Here is a 12,260-nt window from a genome sequence, read left to right as displayed (position 1 = left end):
CTCATGAGTGCCAAGTGTTAAAATTCTGAATGGGGTAAACAGGGTGGTCTTTACTATTCCACTGGCTATTAACACACATCACAGTGCTCATGATTTAAAAGACTTAGTAAGTGTACTATTGTTTGCAGTTCATGCAGTCTGATTAATATTATGTTTATTCCACTTGTTCTTTTTTGATTGTTTTAACTAACCCCTTCAGGGTGTGTTCCCGCCTTGCGCCAAGTGATTCCAGATCCAGACCCACCGTGACCCTGAATTGGATAAGCGGTTACATGAATGATTGACTGATTGACATGAATGAATGAATGATTGTTTTAACTAAACTAGAGCTGTGATGAGAGTTATGATTCAATTACTCGAATCTTATGATCACAAAGGGTTAAAGGTCAAGTCTGAGGTGAAGTATGTTGTCTTTATTATGAAATCAAACAAACCGCAAACTTTCTTTCCAATTCCTATGAATAATTTTATAGTGATAATTGGTATAGTTTGATAGACTTTTATAGGTGTACACTTCTAATGGAAAAGTACAGTCTGTTGGCTCTGTTCATTCCTTCACACAAAAAAGGCCATTTACCAAAATGCTACCAGTTATGAAAACATGCACTTTATCTTCACACTGATAACTCTTAGAAATGATAGCATTTAAAAAGCTGTTTCCAAAACTAAGGTTCAGAACATTATTAAAGATACAAACAAACAATCATGTAAGACATGGTAGTTGTCTCACAGTGGAAGGATGGGCAGACACCTATGGATTTTTTCGGAACTGAAGTAAGACTGATTTTCTTTTATCTCTCAAACATGAAAGCATTGTTTACCTGTTGTAATCCACAAATGTCTCTGTCCATCTTTCTACTGTGAGATGACAGCTGAACAGTATGGGAGCTGCTTTTTGGTCTGCTGTTATTCTCAGAACAATGGACTGAGCAGCCTAGATCCCAGACCACTTCCTCACTCATTGTGGTCCTACCAGGTACACAATATATTCAACTTATTCTGAACAGAAGCTGCCACACTTAGTACTGTAGCGGTCGGTACTCAGTGACTCAGGTAAAAGGGCATAGGCAGACTAAGGTAAAGGTCCCAAAAATCATTCATTAGAGCCATGCCATTGTAAAACAAATTTTTGGCATATGCACAGAGAGACACTGGGGGTGGGGGGGGTGTGTGTGATCCCCTGCTCTTTTGCCCCCTGAATGCTGAAGTTCCCTCTTGGCTGGCGTGGGTAAAAATGTTTTATTGAGCCTTTCTGCGGTGGCAAGGTGGCGCAGCAGGTAGTGTTGCAGTCACACAGCTCCAGGGGCCTGGAGGTTGTGGGTTCGATTCAAGCTCCGGGTGACTGTCTGTGAGGAGTTGGTGTGTTCTCCCCGTGTCCTCGTGGGTTTCCTCCGGTTTCCTCCCACAGTCCAAAAACACACGTTGCAGGTGGATTGGCTCATTCATTCATTATCTGTAACCGCTTATCCAATTCAGGGTCGCAGTGGGTCCCTGGAGGGGGCTCAAATCACAGCTCATGATTTAGAATTAGAATCACTTTATTGTCCACTGTGCTGGCACACAAAGGAATTTGTTCTCTGTATTTAACCCAATCCATGCAGTGAAACACATATGTACACACACACTAGTGAACACTAGGGGACAGTGAGCACACATGCCTGGAGGCACCTGGGGAGCAGTTGGGGGTTAGGTACCTTGCTCAAGGGCACTTCAGTCATGACCTGCCGGCTCTGAGGATGGAACCGGCAAACTTGCAGTTACAAGCCAAGTTCTCTAAACGCCAGGCCATGGCTGTTTCCACTTGCACTTGCTAGCAATATGCTGTAAATATTTTGATACTTATAATTGTAAAGATTTGTAAAGTTTTGTGAAATGATTGCTTTTGTGTAACTAATTATTATTTGCTGAAAAAAAACTGCTTCAGTTTTGATTGATTTTCAAAAAAGAAATGGCACCACTTGAAGCAGAATTTGTTTTGGTTGCTCAGCAACTTAATGTATAGCAACATAAGCAGTCCAGGATGTGCCCACCACACAGTGAAGGAGTTAATTTATGATTCAAGCAAATACATGTAGTTAAAACTGTTAGACAAGTTTTTAACACTGAAAGAGACTGTTTTTTTTTCCTGACAAATAAGGCTAAAAATATCTTTACAAAATCTTCAGAGGTCTCTCTCTCTCTCTCTCTCTCTCTCTCTCTCTCTCTCTCTCTCTCTCTCTCTCTCTCTGTAGAATGTGTGTCAAATGGATTTTGCAGTTGAATGGAGCCCAGTGTGAGAGGCTAAAATGTGAACTTTTGAGGATTTGGAGAAATATGTAATTAGATGCAACATGTGAAAGATGATTATGTAATGTTGTTGATTACATTTAAACTACTGCCCTTAGATAAACATAAGTGTCCCAAGATATGTGAGTATACAGTCTACTATTATAAGTTATGTCTTCATCATATATAATCTTGATTTTATATAATAGCATACCTGGCCAGACCCCAACCCTCTTACTTCTGAACTCTTATGCCGTAAAAAGCACCGTTATGCCTTTTATGTTGTTTTCCTCCTGCATCAGTAATCCAGCTCCTTTCAAACAGTGCAGCTTTCAGGAACAGATGCTGTATTCCTCAACATATAAAATACATATATCTTACCATACCCTATGTGTTACGGCATTAAGTGTCTATACTGAATGCATTGCATTAAGGTTCTACTAGATTTGATAAATAAGGCATTCTGAGCTTCATATTTCACTCCCCCACTCCAACTTAACAGTGAAATTGCATTTCCAAGGGAGAGGAACTGAGTTGTGGGTGGAGAAAACAAAGAAAGATAGAAAGACAAGAAGAAAGAAAGAAGAAGAAAGAAAACAATCTTCAAAAATCCTTATTGCATCTAGAGATTACATGTCTGTGGCAGGCACACACTTTGTAATAATCTGCGGATATCTGCTTTTGAGAGATGAAACAGCACATTCAGATCAAAATCTATTGCTCTTATGAGCTGTACATATGCCATCCAAAGCTTGTTTCTGTAAATGAAGCAGTCATCATCTCTTAGTTCACTGCAATTGCAGAGGGAGCACAATATTACTCAGGGCTGGAAGGAGAAAAATAGTATCAAACAATCAGAACACAAGGCTTCCAGGACCACTATTTATTCCTCCACTTGTCATCAGTGTGAATAATTGATGGTGCATAGGAAAAACAATAACATGAAAAGCGTGTCAAGGCTATGAAATATTTGTGGATTTGTCTCAGTTGGAGAGAGGGATATCAGCAGTGTGAAAGGCACTGTGTGAAAGCCCCAATCTCTCTCTATCTTCTAAAAAAAAATAGAGTACAAAAATGAAAAAGATGCAGAATTATAATAACAGCTCAGAGCTTAGATGTTGATATGAATATTTCAATATGCTGAAGATCAATAACTTCCTATAGGTGTTTTTTGGATAACATATATGTATTACAACTACCTGGAGACCAGATAAGGGTGTTTGGCATGCAGAGAGTGACAGCGTCATGTGTTTGTGTGTGAGTAGAAAAATAACTGCATGGTGATGACCAAACACAGGTTATGTTTGCTTGCAGATTTACCTTGGAACTTTTCAATGTTACCACTGATTAGAGATGACTGGCAGAAGTTGGAAATCTGTTTGTATCAATGACTGTGTTTCTGGGAAGTGAATGTGTGAGTGTGTGTCGCCCTGTAAAGGACTGGCGCCCCCTCCAGGGTGTGTTCCTGCCTTGCACCCAGTGATTCCGGGTAGGCTCCAGCTCTACCCTAACCCTGAACTGGATAAGTGAGTTCAGACAATGAATTAATTAATGAATGAATGTTTCTGAGAACCAAGTTGCTCACTGAACTGTACTCAATTATACATTGTGAAACAAAATTGTGCAATTCTGGCTCTCACTATAACACTTTCAAATAATTTCTCTACTCGCACACACAAACACATTATGCTATGACTCTTCTGCATGCCAAACATTCTTATCTGGTCTCCAGGTAGTTGTAATACATATATGTTATCCAAAAAAAAAAAAAAAAAAACTACAAAGAGTGTAAACCTCTTACTTCACAAGTAAATTACAGCTGCCAGTTATAGTTACAATGCATCATGGCATCACAACTTCCACATGATACAGATTGATTAGTCAATTCTGGTATGATTGACTAATCCCTACTCTGCCCACACATGCACTCTAATGTAGGAGATGTTGTTAGACAAGGTTTATTAATCAAAACGAAGCAAGAACATCCCTGGTAATCTTCACTGAGTTAATAATAGACCTAATTTTGAAACATGGCTAAAAAACAAAAATCTCTTACCATACTTTAGCATGTGCCTTCATAAAAGAGAATCACAACACTCAGGTTCTTCACATACTAACAGCTCATTAGCCACATAAACTGCATTAAACTGCACTGTAAACAAAATATCCCTTCACTTATTCATCTTCAAGTGGTTCATCCTGGTCAGGGTCACTGTGGGTCCAGGGTGCAAAGCAATGTGTTTCCATTCAAACACTCAGCAGTCCACTGTGGGGACAGTTTCTCACAGTTGACCTACCTAAATATTTTGGATAGTGATAGGTAACCAGAGCACCTGGAAAACACCCATACAGACACAGGGGAACACAACATCTCACACAAGAAAGGATCAAACACTACCTGGCAGCGACACTACCCGCTGTTACCAGGCTACAATAAATAATTGATTAAACCCAACAGGTAAGACATGAAAAATAGATTATAAACATACAAAACACGCTTGCAATGTTTTAACTCATAATATTTGAATATTATTTAACCTTTACATTAACCAGGCAAGTAATAAAGAACACATTCTCATTTGCCATGGCAGCCTAGCAAGAAACAGATGCCACTTAAGGCAAAGGATAATAAAGATAAAACCCAGCATAAAAAGAAAAACACTAAAAAGTCACCAAACAGCCTGTTAATGGATAAACAAGTATAATATCAGTAGAAACATCCCTTATGTATTTCTTGAAATTAGGAATTGAGATAAAGTAAGATTTAACTCCTTACTGAAAATAGTTCCCCAACTAAAATATCCAGCCAACACTGTCCTGTGTCCACTGATAAAGAACTAGAGGACAACCGAAAGAAACTGCAGCAACAGATGAGCTACATTCTCTGACTTTACAACTACAGAGTGGACCAAAAAGGTATATGTGTCTAACAGTGTGGATTGTGACTGGACAGTGTTTTAAATCTCCAACAGCCCTGCTGTGTCTAATCGACTTGTACCAGTGCAACTCACACTAAGACTACCAGCACTAAGTGTCACTGCAGCACTAAGAAATCATACCTGCTCTATGGTGGTCCTTTGTGGTCCAGACCATTGAAGAACTGAGTGAAATGAGGCAAACAAAGTATGCAGAACAACAGATGCACTGCAGTGTTTCTCAGTGGAGCTGAGAAAATGAACAATGAGTGTAGAAACAAGGAGGTGGTCATAATGTTATGGCTGATTGATTGCATATATTACCAGGTTTTGTGAGGTAGAGTAACTGAATGCACAGATATAATAGAAATATCTAGCCAGTCAAAACATACCAAGCTTCTTAATTTATTTTTACATTTGAAAGCAGGCACAAATAGGCAGGAGATGAGAGCTTACCTCATTGAAAAATATGACAATCAGTTATAATTGATTTAAACATTGCAAAATAGAGGAAGCTGAATGCCCACTGTCAGAAGCGTCCCACGGTCGTGGGCATGCGACTGAATGAGAGTGTTGTGGTTTTATTTTTTTTTTGTTTTCTTTTCTTCTTTCTTTTCTGGTAGATCTGGATCTGAATCCATTTGGAGATGCTTGCTGCGGCTCTCCCCGAGGCTCAGGCTGCCTCCTCGTGTGCCTCTCTCCATCGGCTCTGCTTCACTGAGTCATGTGATGGCCGAGGTCCCTCCACACTCCCACAAGTCTCTGCCGCTCTTTGGGAAATGACAGGCCAGAGATGCAGTTTTATGATGATTTATTTGAGCCAGTCGCTGTTCAGTAATGGAAATTCATTTGGAGGAGTGTTGTTCCTTGGTGCAGGCAGCCTGGGACCCGGAGAGAGGAGAAAGGAGAGGTACACAGCACTGGGCAAGGACAGAAGAAAGACTGGGGGTCAATAGAGAGAGGCATTTGTGAAGTGAATATCCACTGCTTGGTATGCATGGTAGAGACCTAGAATCGGTTTATGAATTTTAACAATGCAAGCGTTATTGATTACCTCTAAAAGTTGCATGAATTATCAGCATTCATAGATAGGTAAAGGAGGCATCTAACTTTAGCTTTAGCAATTCTTTCACCTCCTCCCTCCCCCAATGGGGTTCATGGCAATGTGCATCGACTCTCTGAATTGAGTGTCCATGAGGTCAAAGCTCTACTATTTGTACTTAAATCATGAGTGGCACTTTGAAGTTCTTCTGCTTAGCGATTATCCTATTACTCTCAGGGAAGCACGCAGGAAATATATGAGATGTCATTCATGCTGGAGACTTTCTTGCTGCTTAGTAATTGAGTAAGAATATGTTTGTGTCCGTTGGGGTTGTATCTGTTGAGGTGCAAACGTGTGTGTGTGTGTGTGTGTGTGAAAAGCACAGCAATATCGCTCAGTTAGCATCATAGTGTTCTCTTTTTCTTTCTCTGTATACTTAGAAACTTATACAAGGACACTCTATTAAAACTCAAGTGTTTTTCAACATAATCTCTGTAGCATAATGCTAATTAGCACAGACAATTACAAACTGTTTATGCAAATTTTTTGAAATTTCACCAGTGTTTTTGAAACATTATTTTACCTTTCATGGGGGATTTAAGCCTTTCTCTCTTCAAAGAGATCGGAGCCTAGTTTGTTTAAGTTAAAATAACAGAGATAGATGAGGCAAATACGGTACAACATGGACAGACATAACAGTAAGCAGTTTGATGAGCTCAGTGAAACAAGCAGGATCTAAACACACAACACAAACTTCTTGAATATTTGTAGTAACATGTAATCATATTTTAGTGATGCCAGAGGCTGAATATGAGTCAGTGGTCTAGGTTTCACTGAGTGTCAATGTCCTATTAGCACATTTCAGCCCATTTCTTTTGTTTTTTAAAAATACTTTGACACAAAACACATTTCTGAGGTTAATGGGTAGGATTTGAATATTCCAGCATACCCATTGGCCTCCATTATGGCTAGAATTTTGTCTGTTTTTGTTCATTTACTAAATACACTTCAACATAACTGTTAGTGATATTATGTCATTAGTATTTTTTTAAAGATGGTTCACACTGTGCAATATATGCTTAGCTGTCATAGTATCGTATGTGTTTACTGGTCCAGAGGTCAGACTGTTGAATTACTCCACGGTGTCAAATTAATGATACTGTAACCAAATGCAGCTGAAGAAAAAGGTTTTTGAGAAACTTTGGATTTGAATTTCAATGAAATTTGCACAAAAGCAATAAGAGTTGAGGAGATATATAAATACTAATTGAATTTGGTGAAAACAAGAACAAACGAATGAGAACCAAGCAAAAATGGTTAAAAGTCAGGAGCTCTATCCTCAGTTTTAGGTTCTCAGTCTGAACTCAGTTGTGGCTCATTCTCACTTATAGGAACTTATAGTGCTGAAACTGGTCGCTCTGAATATGTCTACTTTGATGGGGAAAATGCTGCTGTGTGGGTTAATCGACGTGGTATTTTTAAAGAAAGGATGTCACAGGCTTTTTTCATTAATACCACAGTACTGTGTTAACTTTGCGATAATGAGTATAATATGTCCCCCTTTTAGGGACCAGTAAGTATTTTTACAATGCAGAAAAAAATGTAATCTGAATTCAGCACACAGGAAATTGCATTGTGTGTGTGAGAATATGATCAAGTGCCAGCTGCAGAGTCTCATATGGTGTGACCTGAGTTAATCTACATCAACTACATAAGCATTTACAATATTCTATTGCTGAATGTGACACAATGAAAAGTTCACTTTGGTCCACTGAACTGGTCTCAGTGATCTGTTCAGACAGAGTCTTGGCTCTTAATGTCCGGTGTGAGACAAGTTCTCAGAAGACTGTTGATTGGGTCTTCCAAAGGGAGAACGTTTTCCCACAGTGCCATGCAGACGGGGAAAGACTTTCCTTTCTCTGTATTTCATTTCGAAGAAATACGTCCCATTATGCCTTTGAGAGCAGCTTCCCGTGGAGAGGACGATAAAGCTCACACAGAATATTCGATGGAAAAACCATTCATCCAGCAGCATGCTAAATCCTCCACTGAAACCTTGCATTACTCTACATTTTATTTATTCATCTCCCACTTACTTCACCCTGATCCAATGAAATGTAAATCATAAAGGCATAAATCATGTGACCATTATCTGGCCGATCAGCAGGCCGTAGATTAATGGACTTTGGAGTAATCTCCATGACCTGTACATAAAAAATAGAGTGAGGTGCTTAGGAAGGAGGTGACAGCATGCTGGTTTTATTATCTATAAATCCCACCCCCACTAACATTAACATGGAAATCACTGTTGTAATTTGCAGAGGGACATCATGCTGTAATCTTTTTCTGAACTGGACGAGTTCCTTTCTCTTGAAATATGCGCAGAGTAAAAATCCATACCGTTAGATTCAAGCAGTTTCACCTTCTCTTGAGTGTGTATTAAGTCTCCCACTTATGGGAAAACAGCCAGAGTGTGGTTGGCGGTGGAGGGGAGGTGGGGGTCTTGATTACAAATGTATCACACATTTATTGCAATGCTTTGTACACTCACTCTTTTCCTGTTTGTAATCAAATGGTAATGTTGATCCAATTTTTGCACAAGTCAGATGCAGGCCCACAGCACACGCCTGAGAATTGAATGCCGGGCCTCATCAGCTGCCGCATCTGAAATGAGTTTGTGTCAATTAAAGACGAGGGCATGTGAGTTGAGGTTGGAGTGTTTAGAGTGCTGGAGCTACTAATGTGCAGTGTCTTCTATCGGATGTGCATCAGTTTGAACACTGCTCAGTTAATACATCTTCTGCAGGGAGAAAGCTTGAAAGATCAAGCATTTTTACCACCAAAAAGTAGCAAACAATGGGTTCATTCATTCATTGATCTTCCATTAACTGCTTCATCCTAATCAGGGTTGCTGTGGGCCTGGAGTCCACCTGAAGTCACTTGGTCAAAGACAGGAATGCACCCTGGACAGGACCCTAGTTCATCACAGGTCATTCACACCTGTGGACAACTACACAGCCGTTCTGCTTAGCTACATGTGTTTTCAGATTATGGTTGGAAACATAAGCACCTGTAAGAGACAGTCAGTTGAATGGCTGTTTCATATTTTTAAGGAGAAACATTAGAGAAAAAACTGCTGAATTAAAGGCAATTTTGACAATTCTGGAGAACTACTGTTCTCAGAGCCAAACAAATTCCCTCTTTTAATGTGGAACAGAATTTTTGAGTAAGAAGCTGGCTGTAATTTGTTTGTAGATTTAGTTTAACTTGTCCATATTTTTTATTCACTGCTTGAATTGCCTCAGTTAAAACAAGTAAATGTTACACACCTATTGAGCAGAAATAGAGCAACATCCTCATCTCTTTTCATATATTTCAGCATTCAACATTTTCATCTTTCAACATTCCAAATGCCTCCAGATGCAGTTTCTCAGGGCTGCTCCAGGTGACTGTCTGTGAAAAGTTTGGTGTGTTCTCCCCGTGTCCACGTGGGTTTCCTCCCACGGTCTAAAAATTGGTGATTCAAAAGTGTCCATAGGTGTAAGTGTGTGAGTGAATGTGTGAGTGTGTGTCGCCCTGTGAAGGACTGGTGCCCCCTCCAGGGTGTGTTCCTGCCTTGCCCCCAGTGATTCCGGGTAGGCTCTGGACCTCAGTTATGGCTGAGAGAGAGAGAGAGAGAGAGAGAGAGAATGCTTGAGCCAGTTCAGGTTAAGTTAGTTAGTTGTATGTTTCCCCTTTACCAAACCAGTGCTGTGTAAAAACACAGGACCTTTTTCCAGCACACTAATAGACAACAGAGCGAACAAAAGGTGAGGAAACATTTTCTGAATTTTATTAAAGGTGTATTAAAATTTTATAAAAACTATTAAAAGCACGAACATCACCTTTAAACATGCTATTTTAGTGCACTCTTTCTATATACTACCAAGGTTTATGTTTCCTCAGTATTTTAAATTCAGCATATATACAGCTTATGTGTTAAAATGTGTGTGTAGAGAAGGCTGTTTTTTTCTCATGTCATTTGACCAGATAACTTTTGCTTAAGACTGTATCTCCTGGCCTCTTGGCAGCCTGTTGTTGACTGATGCTGTGTAGATTGCCCATCTGCTTAAGGAATATCACCTCCCATCAGGTGCATGAAAGAGCTCCTGGTATGGGATTTCCAGGGTGTTTACGTTTGACACAGCACCTCTGGGATGAGCTGGCAGCTCTAGAGGGATTATTCATGATTTTTTTTTTCATTTTTATTTATTTATTTATTTAATTATTTATTTATTTACACAGAGGCTGAACCTGATAGAGCGGCGGAAGCTGTGCTACAGGAAATAAGGGTCACCTTAGTAATCTCTCATAAGGTAAGGTTTAGAGGGAGATCTGTAAACCGGGAGGGAGTGGGAGACATGATGGCATGATGTTCTGCATTCCTGATGGATCCTCCCAGCATGCAGAACAGGGATCAGGGAAGCTCCTGGAGGTGGGGAATTAGATCAGGGAGCGTGGGGCATTTTAACATGCATGATGAACAGAATAAATATGATTGAATCATAACAGGATGTAAATGTCAAACCGGCCACCCCTCCCTCCCCTCGAAAACAAATGAAATTTAAAAATAACACTCACATCTCTTAAAGGTTCCATAACCCACATTTGTCTTTGATATTTTCCCCCAAGCTGAAGTCCACCTGTGGTGTTTGTATGGCTTTGTGTAGTAAATCCAGACCCTGGTCACTTTTACTTGACCAATTTCCAATCTTTACATTTTTAAAATGGTACTGTGCCTTTAAGACAAAATAGGTGTTGACACATTATCTTTTATCTCCACATTAACAACTTTGAAACATTTTTAAATATTAACTGAAGTAAAAAATATTTTGACAATTTCAGTCGGTCTGTTCACTGTCAGATTTATATACACTAAATAATTTATATATATTCATTAATTGTACCCGCTTATCCATTTCAGGGTTGCAGTGGGTCCTGAGACTCCCTGGAATCACTGGGCGGAAGGAGGGAAGAAACACCCTCGAGGTTGCACCAGTCCTTAGCAGGCCGACACACACTCACACATTCACTCACACACACACACACACACACACACACACACACACACACACACACACACACCTATAGACACTATCCACCTACCAACGTGTGTTTTTGGACCATGGGAGGAAACGTGAGCCCACACCAAATTTCTCACAGACTGTCACCTGGATCAGGGCTTGAACCCACAACCCATGGACCCTGCAACAGTACTGTTATGCCACTGTACTACCATATATTTATTTTCTGAATGGCTGCCCTGCTTTTTGTACATTTGAAATGTAGTTGATGTGGAAACACCTCTTATTACTAGTATGAATTGCTGTTGCTAAACTGCAGTGTGGATAGGTGGATAAATACCAATGCTTTTACATGTATCTTATTTTTGTGACCAATTCCGAACATGACTTTTTTGCAGCGTAGACTCCATACACATCAGGACAGAAGAGGGACTATTATTTTTTGGAACTACATCAATATCTTTTATTCAAAATGTGTTTTTTTTTATTATTAGAGACCCTTTAATCCCCATTGTGAGAGTGAATCTGAGGAAAAGCTGAGGTGTCTGCAGAAAATACAACTCCAGAATTACAAGGAAGTAACCAGAAAGCACAAATAATCGACTTGAGTATGTGACACTTTTAGCTTCACATGTTCCTCAGTGTTCCTCAGTGTTCCTCAGTCAGTAAAGCACACATACACACACTTGTACAAAAAACACTCAGAGAACACTTCTGTCCTCAGGCTGGTACCTGCCCATCATTTTAATTGACAGCTCTTGTAGGAGTGCCTGTTCTTAAAATTGTTGCTTACCAATTTGTAGCAATGAAACATCTTCACTAAAGCAGTGAAAAAGCTGAGGGACGCGGGAGACCAAAAAAAATGTTGTTTTTTTTTAAATCTTGTTGTCAAATGGTGCCTTAAGGGAGGAAACTGCACGTTCAATCGCAGTGAATAGATCCAACCTTCATCCAGTCACATTTGCATAGGAGGGC

This window comes from Hoplias malabaricus, chromosome 3 (genome assembly GCF_029633855.1).
Source record: "Hoplias malabaricus isolate fHopMal1 chromosome 3, fHopMal1.hap1, whole genome shotgun sequence".
NCBI classification, from domain to species: domain Eukaryota; kingdom Metazoa; phylum Chordata; class Actinopteri; order Characiformes; family Erythrinidae; genus Hoplias; species Hoplias malabaricus.
This window is presented reverse-complemented; position numbering follows the sequence as displayed.